The sequence below is a fragment of the Tenrec ecaudatus genome, chromosome 10, assembly GCF_050624435.1.
Source record: "Tenrec ecaudatus isolate mTenEca1 chromosome 10, mTenEca1.hap1, whole genome shotgun sequence".
Classification (NCBI taxonomy): Eukaryota; Metazoa; Chordata; class Mammalia; order Afrosoricida; family Tenrecidae; genus Tenrec; species Tenrec ecaudatus.
The window spans coordinates 60,878,401-60,896,364 of record NC_134539.1 but is presented as its reverse complement, the minus strand read 5'-3'; the positions used below and the strand labels follow the sequence as shown (position 1 = coordinate 60,896,364).

The 17,964-nt window shown below is 40.3% G+C and overlaps 1 protein-coding gene and 1 pseudogene across 3 annotated transcripts in view; one reads left to right on the top strand and one right to left on the bottom strand.

Moving 5' to 3' along the window:
* RABGAP1 (RAB GTPase activating protein 1) overlaps window positions 1–17,917 on the bottom strand; it is a 166,449-nt gene extending 148,532 nt beyond the window's left edge. Inside the window, exon 1 of one of the 3 annotated variants that reach the window (XM_075560458.1) lies at window positions 17,715–17,917. The gene's annotated coding sequence lies outside the window, so the exon portion shown is untranslated. Of the gene's footprint in view, window positions 1–14,267; window positions 14,370–17,714 lie in introns of those variants that run through there. The other 2 variants (XM_075560457.1, XM_075560459.1) reach the window with 2 other exon arrangements.
* LOC142457975 (small ribosomal subunit protein uS17-like) lies at window positions 2,391–2,874 on the top strand (annotated as a pseudogene).
* Window positions 17,918–17,964: the final 47 nt, after the last annotated feature.

Below are 17,964 nucleotides of genomic sequence, written 5' to 3'. Positions count from 1 at the left end.
CAGTCCTGCTCATTCACAATGCTTTGATTTTTTGTTCTGTGATGCCTGATATCTGATCCCTTCAACACCTCATGATCACACCAGGCTAGTGTGCTTCTTCCATGTGGGCTTTGCTGCTTCTCAGCTAAGACCTTAGACGCTATTATCTTTGATAGCCAGGCACAATCAGTTTTCTTCACCACTTTTGCTTATGTACCCATTTGTATTCAACAATCGTATTGGGAAGGTCCAATCCTTTACCTAAAACCTTTCAGAGTTCCTTTTTAATCCTCATGATGAGTCCCTTAAGGATGCTAAAACTCGATTTGACATGTGTTAATTACTTCAGGAAGGTTAGAGATGGAAACAGTACCCTACATACACAGACCTAGATGGAAGTTATGCAGAGAAACAATAGCTTCACAAATTGACAATTCTTATGTAATCAAGTCTTTTAAGGTTTTGCTACCAGAGGATTCAGAGGTTATGAGTGTGTGTAAGGTTTTGTGACAGGGGTCCTATAGCCATTTCAAAACCAGTTCCACCATGTTCAAAATCAAATCGGCGCCTCTTGTTACAGTAGTATATACTTACTTCCTCCTAGGTTTCCTATTCTGGTCAACCACCAGTGAGCTCAGATAGGAATCCCAAATTCTTTTCTTTCTTCTAGGAACGCTAATAAATTCCCCCCCACACACTTAACAGACTCTACATGTATCCCTCTGTGCCATCCCTCACGTCACTGACTTAATGAGTACTTGATGCTGTAAGAAGTTCCCTTTCAATACTTTTTCTAATCTATTGATTACCTCATCCTGCAATTTAAAAAAACCAGACCTGATAATAGATTCCACTCCTTCCCCCTTTTAAAAACCTTTGAGTCCTCCTAACTAAAGTAAAAGAAGCACTCCTTAAATCCTGTAGAGTTAATATCTGAAACCAATCCATTGTTCTAGTCTTATTTAATCATACCAGGTCATGCAAAATTTTTTTATTTAATTTTTTTAAAAGTCAAGCAATATTTTTATTCATTCAAGCCTTCCCACAGGCTATTCCCCAAGCTTCAAATGTGTCTTCGTTTCCCCAACAAGCCATCCATGCCAGCAATCTGCTGAAAGAAATATTCAACCCCCTTTTATTCTTTTGCAATATTCTTTCTTCCCCTTTATGGCTCATGGGTTTTTTAATTTTTGGTGTTTTCTAGCATTTACAGTACTCATCACACAGTAACATGTTGTACTTCTATTTCATAATAATGTTTGATTCATTCATTCCAGAAATAATTACTAAATTAGAGGGGTACCAAAAAAAAAGGAAAATAGGGGGAGCGGGGAGGGAGGGGAAAAAAAAAAGAGGACCTGATGCAAAGGACTTAAGTGGAGAGCAAATGCTTTAAGAATGATTGGGGCAGGGAATGTGCGGATGTGCTTTACACAATTGATGTATGTATATATATGGATTGTGATAAGAGTTGTATGAGCCCCTAATAAAATGTAAAAAAAGAAAAAAGGAAAAAAAGCTCCTCTGGGCGGAGCTTTTGCAGTACAAATGTTTCCAGCTAGGCAAGCATCAAGCAACTCAAGTAACTTGCTGAGTCAGTGCAGCCAGTGGCATCACCTGGGAATGTTCTCTCTGGTCATAGTAAATTTTTTTGTAAAAGCAGTTTCACTCAAACCTCATTTTTTGTGATAGTCAATTTAAGAGAACAGCGTGTGGCTATGAAATTTTGTTTACTGCTGGAGGAAAAATGCTGCAGAATCTGTTGTGATGTTGAACACAGCTTATAAGGACAGCACTATGGGAAAAACTCAATTATACAAGTGGTTTTCTCCTTTCAAAAAAGGTGAAACATTGATGACAAATCTCGTTCTGGAAGTCTGTCAACTTCCCAAATGTCATTTAGAGTTCATTCCACCAGGTCAGACTGTTAATCAAGCTTTCTATTTAGAGGCTCTGAAAAGATTGCATAACAATGTAAGACAAAAAAAAGCCAGATTTGTGGCAGACTGGGAACTGGTTTTGTCACCAAGACAATGTACCTGCCCATGCAGCCATCTCAGTATGACAGCTTTTGGCAAAAGAGCAGCATGCCTCTCTTGCCCCACACACCTGACCTCACTGTGTGCCACTTTTTTGTTTCTGTGCCTGGAGATAGCAAAGGACAGAAATTTTTTGAAACAGAAGAGGCAAAGAAAAATGCTGTCAGCCATACAACCATATGAGTTTGAAAAATATTTCCAAGAACGGAATTGCGGATTTGACAAATGTGTTGAATGTAATGGAAAGTACTTTGAAGGTGATGATTGTTGTGTAAAAAATTTATATCCTGGTCACTTCCTTTCTAGTCCTTCGCGTTGCCCATAAGGAAACTCGGGCGCCTCCGCGGCCCTTTTTTCCAGGCGGCCTGGAAGATGGTGGACATTCAGACGGAGTGTGCCTACCAAAAGCTGCCAGCCGACCATCTTCCAGAACAAGAAGAGGGTCCTCTTGGAGGAAACCGGCAAGGAGAAGCTCTCCCGTTACCACAAGAACATCGGCCTGGGTTCAGAAAGACGCCCAAGGAGGCCATTGAGGGCACCTACATTGACAAGAAATGCCCCTTCACCGGCAACGTCTCTATCCGAGGGAGGATTCTGTCTGGCGTGGTGACCCAGAGGAAGATGCAAAGGACCATTGTCATCCACCGAGACGACCTGCACTACATCCACCAGTACAACCGCTTTGAGAAGCGCCACAAGAACACGTCTGTGCACCTGTCCCCCTGCTTCAGGAAGGTCCAGATCGGCCACATCGTCACCTTGGGCGAGTGCCGGCCCCTGAGCAAGACCAGGTGCTTCAACGTGCTCAAGGTCACCAAGGCTGGCGGGCACCAAGAAAGAGTTCCAGAAGTTCTGAGCTGCCAGCCTCCCAGGGAAATAAAGGTATCCCAACTTAAGATACACAGTTCTGTTCTGCTGACTTCTGAGTCAAATACTTTTTACCTCCCATGGTATTACCTTTTGCCAAAAGTATCTTTATAAACCCAATCTTTGTCTTTGGGGGATGGAGACATTACATATAAACTTCTAGATATATTTTAACACTGTATGTAGTACTTGCTACTAAAAATAAGATGAACAGAAGCAAAACGGTCAGTGCTAATTAGTTAATCGTACTGTAGTTCCAATGCACTGTAAGTCAATGACTACCTATAACTTTATATCCCTGCTTACTAGTAGTGTGCAACCAATTTGGTGAGTTGAATAATACTTCAATCCATGTTTCAGCTAATAGGTCTTGAGTAATGTCAGCAGGGCAAGCATCAGCTATACTTTACTATAGGATATGATTGAAGAACTGGGATCAATAGGTTGAAAAAGATTATCCTTTGAGTGCACCTGATTGCGTATCCAAATTTTCAAATATCACAGCCAACAGTAATCATATTGAGGTACAAAATACACTTTCTATTCCCAGTCTTATAAACTAATCCCTCATCAATTTGCTGTTCAACCCATGAGCAAATGAATACAGCTTTCAAGCTCTCGAGGGGATGATTAAATCTGGATACAGTAATACACATCAGTTCCTGTGGCTCCACTACATATGCCCTAGCTGGCACGAAGAAGCTGTACATGCATTACTAGTGAACTTCACAGCAACTGCTACATGAGGATTATTTCACCTTTCAAATAAGGCTCCGATGGTTTAAGTAAGCAATTAAGTTGACAGAGAAAATTGTAGAACCAGATCCCAACTCAGGTACTCTGATACCTTTGTCCATTTTAGGACTGCATATGCCTCTTCCCTGGTGCACCTACATTCTCTGCCCTTGCCAATTTATCCTCTAGGTTGCTCTCAGTTTTATCCTTGTAGAACCCAGATCTGCTAAAATTACTCTCTGTCCAGAAAAAACCTAAGACAGGAAATGGAACGGAAGAAAGTCTCAGAAATGCTGTAGCAGGTCAATTCCTATAGGTTTGCAGCCCTTTAAAATTAAACAATTAGAGTACAGATGATTAAAAAAGTCATTCTATATTAGTTTCACTATATCCACCCTCCCCCCCCCACAATTTCTCATAGCCTATCCTTAGGAAGGATGAGACAAATCTAACAAAACCAATGGAAACTCATTCTGTCTTTATAAAAATAAATTCCCAAAATTAAATAAATTACTTTCCACCAGCACTAACTGCGAAACAATAGATGTCTGTTTATGTCATTCTCTGAATCTGGGGGTTACTTCTTTGAATTTTTTTTTGTTTTAATCCTTATTAAACATCAGCTATTTAATAATTCACTTATTTGGCCCCCAACAGACAATGGATGATGTACTTTACGAGAGCAATTTATCTTCAGTACATTGGGTTTATGGTTGGGAAGTTACCTTAAACTTTTTCAAGAGCAGAAATATATGAAAGGACAAGTGATAACACTGGGGAGACTCCTGACACCAGAGCCAAATTACAGATATCTTGGGAAAACGTTTTCTCTATGAAGAATACTATGTATTTTTAAGAATGGATGCTTTTCAATTGGCGTAAATATGCAATAATTTGAAGTTGAATGCAACTAAAAAGAATCACATTGGATTATCTAGGTCACTCTTCAGATTTTAACCTCTGGGGGGAGAAAAAAAATTTTAACCTCTGATTTACTTTTTTTTTTTTTAATGGTTTACTTCTTTAACTATCAAGTGGTGCTTTTAATTCAAATCCAGATGAAAAGATATAATTTTAAAAATTGATCAAACAAAAGAATTTAGTATCTCTAGGATAACATTTTAAAGGAAGCTTGGTGGTGCAACAGTTAAGTACTCAGCTGCTAGGCTGGCAATTCAAAACCCTCCCACAACTGGCTGAAGAAGATAGATCTGGCAAAGTGCATAAAAATCTTAGCCGGCAGAGCAGACAAAATGGCTGGCCCGACTATTATACGCCACACCCCTCATTGACCCATAGCCCTGTAGGGGACAACACTGGCGGCACAGTGTGGGAATTGCGCCTAATCTGACCCCACCACCACAAGGCAAAACAGAACAAACAGTAAGGGGAGCAGAGGAAGGAAGTACTGAGGGGAGTACTAAAAATAGACTTTAGGGCCAGGGCGTGGCTCCCCATCAGACTGACCAGAAAATACTCCAAAAGGTCAACAAACAGACCTTGAACTATTTACAGGCTTTTCTTTCTTTCTTTTTTTTTTTTTGGTCATTTGTTTTTTGTTGTTGTTTTCTTTTCTTTTGTTGCTTCCTTTTGCTTTGTCTTGTTTTTGTGCATATTATTATCTCTGCAGGTCTATCTAGATAAGATAGGCTGGATAAACAATCTGGAGGAGAAAACAATGGGACCTAGGTTCCAGGACACTGGAGTGGGGGAGCTGGGGAAATTAAGTGGTGTTAACAAACCAAGGGACAAGGGAACAAGTGATCCAAAATCAGTGGTGAAGAGGGTGTAAAAGGCTTGGTAGGGAACGATCAAGGGCAATGTACTGAACGTGATAGTGGGACAAGAGGAAAGTAAAAGGAAATGGAGGAAACAACTAGGAGGCAAAGGGCATTTATAGAGGTCTAAATAAAGGCATGTATAGATGTAAATATATTTATATATGATGATGGGGAAATAGACTTATGTGCATATATCTATAGGTTTAGTATAAGGTAGCAGGTGGACACTGGGCCTTCACTCAAGTACTCCCTCAGTGCAAGAACACTTTGTTCTATTAAACTGGCATTCCATGATGCTCACCTTTCCAACGCGATCACTGAAGACAAATGGATCCATAAGCAAATGTGGTGAAGAAAGCTGATGAAGCCCAGTTATCAAAGGACAAAGCATCGGGGTCTTAAAGGCTTGATGTAAACAAGTGGCCAGCCATCTAGCTCAGAAGCAATGGAGCCCACTTGGAAGAAGCACACCAGCCTATGTGATCACAAGGTGTCATTGGGATCAGGTATCAGGCATCAAAGAACAAAAAATCACCATTGTAAATGAGGGAGAGTGCAGAGTAGGGACCCAAAGCCCATCTGTAGGCAACTAGACATTCCCTAGCCGGTAGGAGATGAGTCAGTCAGGGTGCAGTGAAGCAACGATAAAACACACAACTTTTTTTTACTTCTTAAATGCTTCCTCCCCCCATCATGACCCCAATTCTACCATATAAATCAGGCTAGAACAGAGGATGTACACTGGTACAGATAAGAACTGGAAACACAGGAAATCCAGGACAGATGAACCCTTCAGGACCAGTCAGTGGTGAGAGCGGTGACACCAAGAGGGTGGAGGGAAGGTGAGGTAGAAAGGGGGAACTGATTACAAGGATCTACACATAACCCTCTCCCTGGGGAACAGACAACAGAAAAATGGGTGAAGGGAGAGGTTGGACAGTGTAAGACATGACAAAATAATAATAATTTGTAAATTATCAAGGGTTCATGAGGGAGAGGGGTCAGGGAGGGAGGGGGAAAATGAGGAGCTGATACCAAGGGCTCAAATAGAAAGCAAATGTTTTGAGAATAATGAGGGCAATAAATGTACAAATGTGCTTTTAAAAAAAAGGATGTCACAAAATAATAATAATTTATAAATTATCAAGGGTTCATAAGGGAGGGGTTCATAAGGGGGTTCATAAGGGGTTCATAAGGGTTCATGGAGGGAGGAGGAAAATGAAGAGCTGATATGAAGGGCTCAAGTAGAAAGCAAATGTTTTGAGAATGATGATGGCAACAAATGTACAAATGTGCTTGACACAATGGATGGATATATGGATTGTGATAAGAGTTGTATAAGCTGCCCATAAAATGAATTAAAGAAGAAACAATCTTAGCTAAGAAAACCCTAAGGGGCAGTACTATGTCAAATGGGTTCATGATAAGTTAAAATCAACTCAACCCTACCTAACAACAAGATAAAATTGATAAAAACAATAAAGTGCCTAGAGAGAACACCAGTGCCTACAGTTATTTCTCACGTTCTTGTGACTACACAGGTTCTATGAGGACTTTTTAATGCTAACAATCTGGTACAATAAGGAAAAAGAAAGAAGTCCGCCACGTATTAGATTGAGCACTGATACAAGCCTTGTGAACTGGGAAATTTTGTGGTGTGAGTGCTCTTGTATGTAAAATGAGACCTGTTATTTTTTGTATCACTCGGGAATTATATTATTTCTAACCAAAGGCACTAATAAAAGTCATTACCATGGGGAACCAGATGAAGAACAGTGCTGATTGGAAACTACTCAATGTATAATTTTCTAAATGATGTTGATCTTGAAATCATGGAAATGTATTACCTTCAACTATTAAAATATATAAAGCAGTTCCAAATGAGTTTCCTACTTATCTCTAGCACTGGAAAAAAAATTAATTTTATTTTACTTAAAAATTTTTTTCTAAATGAGGCCTGAATCCTTCTGTTCTTTCATGAATGGAAGTATGTGTGAAAAAGAAAAATAAAATGCTAAAAGGTTTTCAAAACACAACAAAATTTCATTTGTTGTTGTGGTTGTTAGTTGCTAATTCTGACTCACAGTGACCCATGTCCCCAGAGCAGAACAATGCCTTAGGTTCTCAGCCTTCCTAATGCCAAGAACGACCTTTCATACAGTTAGTTCCTCATGTGGTGGTGACCCCAACCATAAATTTTTTTTTCTACTTCATAACTGTAATTTTTGCTACTGTTATAAATCAGGTGACCCTTATGAAAGGGTCATTCGACCCCAAAGGGGTTGCAACCCAAAGGTTGAAGCCGCTGCCTTAGGGTTTTCATGGCTGTAACATTTCTTAGGGCCTGTCTGCCCAGGTGTAATCCTGAGCTTAACCACATTTATCTCCCTTTAGTAAAGGCAAAGTTAGCTCTAATTTTACAAATGAAGAAATTGAGTCTCAAAATCATTAAATCTCTTATCTTCAGTCACACACTATATAAGCATAACACTAGAGATTATCCTTATCTTTTGGACACCAAAGTTTATAATCTGCCCACTAATGAAAGGTACAAGTGGTTTGACACAAGGATGAATTCACCTAAAACAATTCATTTAACAGTATTATTCAATGTAGTATCTTTGACAAATGAATAAATACAACCATAGAGCAGGGAGGAAAGGTGAATCACTAACGTGATAGTGCACACATGTTAATTATGGTGAAAGGAAATAAAATGCACAATGTGAGGTTAAGACACCACATGACAAAAGCAAAGGAAGACTAAGGTGTGGTATGCAGGAATAAAGGGCAACTTTGCTAATGCTGTACCACAATCCCACAACAGTGTTACAATGTTAGTGTATGTGCAGCCCAAGCAAGCACAACATCAGTATTACAAACAGTACTGTATGGCCTTCATAAACCTTCCAAGTGCCGTGTGAGTAGATATACAGGTAAGTATGTATGCATAATACGTGAAGGAGGTCATACATAGGTATGGCTGAGGATGTTTTTATATACATAGATGTAAATACTGCATGCATACTTTTACATGTAATAGAGCATACATGGGGCAGAGTTAAAGAAACTACTTAGACATCAACACTGAACAACTGGACTGGACAGTTAAGGACTACAGTCTCGGGGGACAGCTGAGTCAACTAGCAAAATACTGCTCATGAAGCTAATGTTCTACATCTTATTCTGAGGAGTAGTGTCTGGGATTCTAAAAGCTTGCTACTCGCCATCTAACGTACAACTATTGGTCTTTTCCTGCCTAAAACTAAGAATGAACAAAATCAAAGATTCAAGTAGGCAATTAAGCAATTGACCCACCACAGCTTCCTCTAACCTAAGACCAGAAGAACTAGATGGTCTCCAGCCATCACTAGAGTGCAGGATCACCAAGAAAGACCACAATAGACGTCTCAGTGAAAGTAGTGAAAATGTAGGACAAAAGACCACATTTACTGGTCTGGAACAGACTGGAAGACCCCAAAGACAACATTCTAACTTAAACTTCCATCACTCAAAGCCGCCACTTCTCAGGCAAAGAATCAGCCAGTATATAAAATAAACAATAACACCGATGGAGAATTTGCTCCTTAGAATAAACAATATGTATCCAAAAGAGTGACATTTGCCCAACTCCAAAGATGAGAAGGCAGGGAGGGGCAGGGAAACTTGAATGGAAATGAGGATACAAGGAGGAAACAGGACTTAACACAGGAGGGGCTGCATCTAAAGTATGGCGCAATGGTTCCCAACCTTCCTAATGCCACGACCCTTTAATACAGTTCATGTTGTGGTGACCCCAACCATAAAATTATTTTTGTTGCTACTTCATCACTGTCATTTTGCTACTGTTATGAATCGGGCAACCCCTGTGAAAGGGTCATTTGACCCCCCAAAGGGGTCGGGACTCACAGGTTGTGAACCACTGTCATAGAAGTTTATGTAGGAATTATTCATAGGACTACTAATTTGCTATGCAAACTTTCAACTAAAAGACAAAATAGTTGCCACACACCCGATAAAGAACACAAAAGAAAAAAGCTTGAGAGTACACAGGGCGGGATGGGGTATGGAGGGAAGGCGTAGGATTCCAATAGCTTTAAATTTAATTTTTCCATGACCTTTTTGCAGTGTGTGTGTGTGTGTGTGTGTGTGTGTGTGTGTGTGTGTGTGTGGTTTTCCATGTTCTTGTGGATACTTCAAGAAGCACCACTTTCCCAAAACCAGGCATGCTGGCTTTATGCAATCTTAACATAATCTCTCTAAAACTAAATATTTAAATTGTTATTTGAATGTTGCTTCCACAATAGAAACGGACTCCTGAGAACAAAGGGAATGCTAGCTTAATGTTAATGTACTACTCACTCAGAGGTCAAACTTTATTTCTGACCTTGCTAGCATTGATGAAAAATAAAGCATCCTGGTCCTTATATTTTCCAGAACAGATTTCTAAAGCCTAATATAATTTATATTAGCATTAAATAAATAGCGAAATGAGTAAAAGCATGGCCTGTCCAAGATATTTCCTCCTTTTTAGAAATGAATTAATATAGTTATTTCTCAGACAGCCAAGAAAATCAATCTATTCTAGACAACCAACCTGTTTAAACTCAGGTCTGAAATGTTTGGAACATTCATTTCTCTCTCATCTATGTGACCTGAATGTCAAATAAGCAAATCATTGAAGAGATGAGCAAAGCCTAAAATCAATGCAACATAGAGTTTCTCTTTCCAATGCCATGTTTGATTTTCAGAGGAGTGTATATGCAAACCACGAGGGCTTAAAAGAAAAGAAACATGTTTTCCGAGGCTGCTGATAGAAAAAGGCCCTGGTTCATGGTTCCTTAGCGAAAGGAGGATACTTGGTAAGCATTAGGGATAGAGGGTGGATGTGAAGCGCCTCCTGACTGCGCACCTTCATTCCCACTACTGTAAATAAGCACTATGTAAGAGACAAATTTCAAATATTTAATTCCACTGATGTTTTAAAACTATATCTGAAATTATGTTTCACTTACCACCAAAAGACAAATACATAAAAATTTTAAAACAGATTATTTCCGTTAAGGGATGATTTTTGTGTAAGCTTGAGGTCTTTGATATTTAAAATGTTCTTAAAGAAAAACATTCTGAATATCAATTATTTTTCCTGACAAAAAGGTCATCAGGGAAATAAGATTATAACCATCTGTTGTTGACTATAATTACCAAATAGGAAAAAATGAGCAAAAACAGTTCTTTACAAGCCACGTTATGATTAATAACATGATGTTAGAAATAAGTGGAGCAAGAACTTAAAAAGAAAATAGATGTTAAGAGTTACCGGAGGAATTAATCTGTGAATGTACTGTAAAAAATGTTAGATTTTAATATGAAGAAAATTTTCTCTCCACAGAGATTTAAAGATCTCAAGCACTGGTTTGTAACACAAATGTTGATGAAAGCACAGCTTGAAATATAAAACCACCATTCAGTCTTGAAGAGGTTCAAACTCCCAAATTTGGTAGCAAAGGCACACAAAATTAGAGAAGCAGCTAGCCCTTCTCATGTTTTAGAGTCAAGGTAATACAAACTCGTGTCAGCATGCTTCGTGTGTTTTAGAGTCAAGGTAATACATTGTGTTTAATGTCAAACAGGAACTTTAAAATAGGCTTAGGGCTTTACTGTAGTTATTAGTAATCAACAGAAAAAGGGATTTTTTTCAATGAGGTAGGTCATGCAGAGCCCTTTTTATAATAGAAAAAAGTCTCCAAAAAAAGTCCCACCCAACCACAAACTGATGATTACTTATAAGTATTATTGGTTGATTTGGAAAAGCGAGGAATACTTCCAGGCTAAATCCTATAAACTTGTTCATGGTATGCACATCATCATCTCTGCACAGGAAGAGAATCATGACTATTAAGGCTAAAAGTAGCTAATATTTCATATTTCAATGACCCTACATTATTATTGATCAACAAAACTGGTGTGAGAAAAAACAAACAGGCAAGCAGTTTCTTTTTTTTAAGCAGTTTTAAAAAAAGAAAATTGCAGTTGTGTTGATAAAACATGTTTGTTTTCTTTCTTTAAGTAAAGCACAGACATTGGGTCCTTAGCCTAAGATTTTGTTTCTTCAATATGGCAATGTATCAAGGCAATTAAATATAAAACATTAACATGTCATGCCTGTCTACTATGCTTTAAGAATTTTGCTTATATTCTCACTCACTGCCAATGAGTGGATTCTGTCTCATAGCAACACTATGGGACAAAAGTAGAAAAGTCCTTTTGAATTTCTAAGGCTGTAAATATTTATGCAAACAAAAATCCTCATCTTTGTCCCATGGAGAAGCTGGTGGTTTTGAACAGCTGACTTTCCACTTAGCAGTTCAAGTCAACCCAGTATACCATCAGGCCCCTATTTAATGCCAACATTTAAATTCAATCTCTAAGAGATTATTTGAGTTTAATATATTCAACATGCTTGCAAATAGTCTAACGATATCTACTTAGTCAGAGTGAAAAGTCACAAACATTATGGACAAAAAAAAATCACCAAAGGGGTCATTATGAGTCAGAACTCACAAAACAACAGTGAGCTTGGTTTGGTGGACATAGCAAAACTTCAGCTCTAGAGCTTGGTAAAGACATTCAACAGTAGCACCAATTTATACTTAACATTCTGAAGTCTTTACTTAAGAGAGATGATCACTAGTTAAAATGATTACTGTGAAATGATAAGACCTCTCAAGTGGTTTTACTTCGGCTGGAAATACACTCAATAAAGAACCTCAGCTGCAAAGTTCAGTTACATTGTGGAAAACCATGTCTTCTGCAGATAATGTGCCTAATACCCTTCTTCCATATGCAGGAGACAGGACTCGGGTGTTTTCACTTTCACAGAGTCCCATACAAAAGTACCATATCATGCAGATTAAACACTTACAGCAACAAATTAATGCTATATTGAAAAATGTCAAAATCATACAGTTGATAGGTTAACTTTTCAGACAAATATGTCTTACTAACACCAATGCTTTGAGTTAATTAACTATAAACGGAGTATGAAACTGAAAAGATGAACCGGAAATGTATCACAACATAGCAATGGCTCAGCCTTAAATATGAATTGAAGTTAACAGTTAGTATTCCAAGAGCCCTGGTGGTGCTGATGTGTACTTAAGTGTTGGACTGCTAACCACAAGGTTGGCGGTTCAAACTTACAAGCTGGCATCACAGGAGAAAGTTAAGGCTATCTGCTTCCCTAAAGATTTATAACCTCAGAAGCCCTATACATCACTAGGCGTTGGAATCAACTCCCTGGCAGAGGGTATATAATAGCTACATATGTATTTTAAATGTTGCATAAATTCACTCACTGACATGGAGCTGACTCAGACTCACGTCGACCCAAAAGAACAGTATATAACCGCTGACTCTGGAGGGTTGAATGTCTTAATCTTTGTTCCCAGGAGCAGCAGCTGGTGGTTTTAAACTGCTGATCTTGATGCTAGTAGCACAATGCTTAACCATCACACCACCTGGGCATTTTGTAAGGTGGCACAGTGGTTAAGAGTTGCACTAGTACAGTATACAAATCAATCATGGACTCCAATTTTGTTAACACAAATGTACAAAGTAAAAACCTAAAGAACTTTCTTCCCTATTCATTTTCAGTTTTTATAAGTTAGCTCTACTTAAAAGCCTTCAAGATACATCAAAGTACTACTCGATACAAAATTAAGGCAACAGGTCCTTCATTTTTTTTAAAGTTGCATGCACACTTGCTTGGTTCATAAATTCTTTGGTTCATACTTGGTTCAAGCTTTTCAAACATCAAGCTATTAAGTTCCATTCACCCTCCATCATGACTTTTGTTCTAAGTTAAAGCAGCTGTAAACACACACGCACAGAAATGACTTACTATAGCAGTCACAATACGTGAATACAGGCGTTTTATGGATGAAAATATCAAATGCATTATGAAGCCCTGACCTTGACAGCCACTCCTCCCAATTAAAAAAAAAGGGCAAAAGCTATAAAAAAAAATCTCAGACTCAAGTTGAAACGCGATTTTAAATGGAACAGCAGGACAATTAACTTAAAAAGCAGTCTCCCGGGGCACTAACAACATAAAGGAAGCCCCGAGTATAGGTGGAGAGATGCTCCTAAGAGCAGGAGCAGGTGGTAAACACAGCCTGGATAGAAGTAAAGAACAAGGCATAGCACTACTGAACAGCGGACAGCGAACTGCTCCCCTGAAGGTTACTTTGAATTCAGAGAACAGCAATGCGATATTGGGGTTTAGACGCTGCAAGTAGATGACAAGAGTAGAATGCCAGGGGCTTTTAAATTACAGCCAGAGGAAATGAGACAGAAATACCAACACGAGATGGCAGAGCGACACTGAAAGCAGCCCAGGGATGCAGCCCAAGGCCCAGGCCAGCCTAAGTAGCAGATACAGGCCGAGGGGGCAATGGGGAGACATGGGGAGAAACTGAGGCGGAGGGGCGGTCAGATTCCAAAATAGGATTGGGGGGAAAACGTGAAAGGCGGGACAAACAAGCTTTGTAGGGGGTCAGAAAGATGGCCTTTACAGACAACACTCGCAAGGTAGACACTCACCCAGACAGGGGGAACCGGTTTGGGCAGGGGCTCGGCGAGCACTCCCGCTTGCGCATGCGCCCTCTTCCCCCCTTGTCCGCTCCCCCTTCCCCCAATCACGGCTCCCCTCAAAATTCGGCCCGTCGAGGGAGCAGACCTCAGCCTCACAGGCCAAGCCCCGCAGACTGCGAAAACAGCCTGGTTCCCGCAGGAGCCTTCGGGAGATTTCCCCCCAAAGGTTGGTAGTCGGGAGGGTGGGGGAGGAGGCGAAACACTGCCCTACCCGTCCCGGCGTCTGCCGTTAGCCGTCCCGGAGGCTCCGCCGCCTTAGCCTCCCAAGCCACACTCCCACCGCCCCCCCACCGCCCCTCAGCCCTCCTCTCACGTGAGAGAGGCTTCTTCCGCTCTCCGCCCCGCCTCCTGCCTTCTCCCATAGGGCCGCGACTCAGTCGAGCCGCTGCATTGGACCAAAAGCAAGCGAGGAGGAAGGGGCGGGCCCTCTTCCTCGAAGCCCCGCCCCGGCTTTTAGACCGCCCCGCTCCTTTGCGCTTGCGTGGAGATTGCAGGCTGCAAGACGTAGGGGCAACAAAAAGTGACCATGTCTAGCAGCCAGTAAGTAAGGGCTGCGTTGGGTTTGGCTACCTGCTGAGCCTCAAAGGAATTACTACTCCCAAGAGTGTAGTCGGAGATGGGGCAAAGATTCATCTTTCGATGCTCACCAAGTGCTGTTTGGAAAGTGGAACTTAACAGTGTGACAGGAATAGTGTTAGGTTTTTTGATGGGATCTTATTTCGGCTTTACCACAAACCTTTGAAAATTGTATGATTTTCTTGGACTTACAAAGAAGCAGGCCTAAGTTACAGATTTCAGTGGAAAAGTCAAAACTTTGACTACAACACAGCTAGCTGACGAAGGTTGTTTCGAAATGTTACTTGAAGATGGACTGAGAGTTGATTAAAATTCATTCAAAAGTGAATTATGGAGTAAAATATCATGCTGTTTAAAGTCCCGGACCTTTAAAGCGCCTGACTCAAGCCATGGAATTTTCAGTCTCCTCGTATGCACAAGAAAGCTGGACAATGAGTATGACCAAAAAAAAATTGATGGATGCATTTGAATGATGATGTTGGGAGAATATGGAACACACCATGGATTGCCAGAAGCACAAACAAATTGGTCTTGGAAGTACAACCCAAATGCTCCTTCATCTCTGTAGAGGGAAATCCTTCCTGGTAGTTAGACTCTTGAAGGAGGTGGATGGAGAGTGGCCCCAGCAATGGGTGCAAGCATAGCAGTGGTTGCGAGGATGGTGCAGAACCAGACAGTTTCATGCTGTTGTACTGAGTTGGAACCCACCTTATGGGCTCTAGAGACAACAAAGTCCCTGTATTTCATGACTTTAAAATGTAATGGGGGGGGATGGATATATACATAACAAAAACCATGACGAATGGTGGTAATAATCATGGATAATGACTGCTTCAGTCTTTAATAAATTAGAAATTCAACAGGTTTTCCTTACTTATTCCCTTTATTCAAATGGCAATATACTCTTACCCTGATGAATAAGTTATTTGAAATGTTTTCAGGGGATAACTTATCAAGTTGTAGACCTTCCTTGGAATTTGTCTACTTCATAGCCTCTTTTTGCATAATATGGTTAAATAATAACTAACACACATTATAAAGTGTTTAATATTGTTTATAAAAAAGTACAAATCCCCTGGAATCCTGCCACCCTACATTTTAATAGTTTATATTCTTTTGTGTATTTCTTTATTCATATATACATTCATATATACTCACATATTCATATATATTCATATATGTCAAATCTGTCAATCTTAACTTTTTTGTAAATAGAAATTTTATTGAAGAATCAGTATACATACCTTATTTAAAAATAGAAAATACAGACCAGTAAATGAAAGCACATTCCTACTACCCAGAGATCCTAACTGCTAATACTTCAGTGTATACCTGCTGTGTGAGTGTATTTTTCCAACATGAGATCATATAGTTTAGTAATCTGCATTTTTCCATCTACAATAGCTACCTTTTCATTTCAGTGAATTTTCCTCTCTTCTGGTTTCTAGATCATATTTAAAAATTGTCAATCCAAATATATCCTTTGGACCATATTGATTAGGAATATAATCCAAATCAGCACTTAAATCAGCACCATGTCATGTTTTCTTCTCATCTAATGCCTAACCAAAAAACACTGGAGACACAGTGCGTTGGTTACTTGTTGAGCTGCTACTAGCAAGGTTAGCAGTTCAACTCCACTAGTCACTCCACAGGAGAAAGATGAGGCTTTCTGCTCTCCTAAAAATTTAGATTCAGAACACCCTAGGAGGCAGTTTTACTCTGTCCTATAGTGTCTGAGTTAAATAGACTTCATGGCAGTGAGTTTGATTTTGGCTTTCAAATACCTAACTATATTCAAGTTTTGTCTACCCAAACATATTTACATCTGGCTTTCTCAATCAGTAACCAGCCCAGGATTACACATTCCATGTGATTTCTATGTTCCCTTAAGTCTTTTTAAATCTAGTACTTCAGAGGGAAAATTAAAAGACACTGATTTATCGATGAGGCAGGCTGCTTTCAGGGAAAATTTTCCTATCTCAATGACCAAGAGATCATTGAGTTTCTCTGGACTCTATTTTTCCCAGAACTGAAAATTTCATAAGACTCAATGGACTCAAGTCAACGTTTTGGGTTGACACACATCCTAACACACCACCCATCTGAGATGCTGCTAAACTCCTAGTTGCATTAGATGCGATCCATAGCATCAAGTTAACACATCGCTTGTGATGTTAATGGTCACCACAGGACTAGTGATGACAAAGGAGTTGTTTTTATCGTGCACTCCATTTCTAGTATAGACTTTATACAACCCATTTCAGTATTTACTGAAACCATCTTAATGTCTTACACATTTTCAATTTTGGTTTCCAAATATGCTCCACTCATTTACGGTAAACGACTTTGTACTTCAGAATATATAGCAAATATGTATGGAGGTGGAATATGGAGTTGTCAGAGTCAGAACGGGAAGATCTTTCCGGCTAAAATAAGGAAAATTACTTTCCAACTATAGAAAGAGGGTACCCTAGCGTGACAACATCAGATAAGCGTTTTTGGTTTTTGCTTGCTTTTTTTTTTTTAATGTCCATTATAACAGTGGATGAGGCAATACAGGGCAGATAGAAATAGTTTGGATGCCACCAAACACAGGAAGGTTTAAACTAGGGAGATACAAAGAGAAAGAGTAAACAAGATTTGAGGGTTTTTTAAAAGGAAATTGTCAGTGAGCAATTGGACTGAGGAGAAAAAGAAGGAATATGTCCCTAGAGCAAGACTCAATTTTCCTGGTCCCGGAGACGACATAGAAGACGACATTCACCAACACAAGATCAGGTTTGGGGATGAACTTGAGATAATTGAGACACATTAATAACAGGACAACCATTTGAAGATGTCTTCTAGGCAGCTGGATCTGGAGCTCAGGAGAGCTGTCTGGGTGGGAGAGAAATTCGTGGTCAGCACGTAGAAGAAAATCGAAGACACGGGCTGCCAAAGAGTGCACACGGAGGAGAGAGACCACTGAGGCAGAATCGCTGGGAAACACCAAATCCCAAAAGCAAAGGGAGTCACTACGCCTTCAGCGTTCCGGGCCCCCATCACGGTGAGTCCACACCCCCAGACGGGAGGGACTTACCGAGGCATAAGCGCGAAGGCGCCCTTGAGACCCACGCAGTCAGTAGACGCAGAGGCCCAGCTCTAGGGTAGCCGCTGAGAACGGGGCCCGGGGCAGCTGGCAGAGCACGCCAGCACGGAGCCCCGCCGCCGTGGAACCGCCGCACCCAGTGCCAGCTAGCGGAGACACCTGCCCGGGAGCCCCGGGGCGCCCAGCGCTCGGCGCGTGCTCCGCCCACGGCGCGGCGAGTAGCTCCCGGGGAACCCGTCGC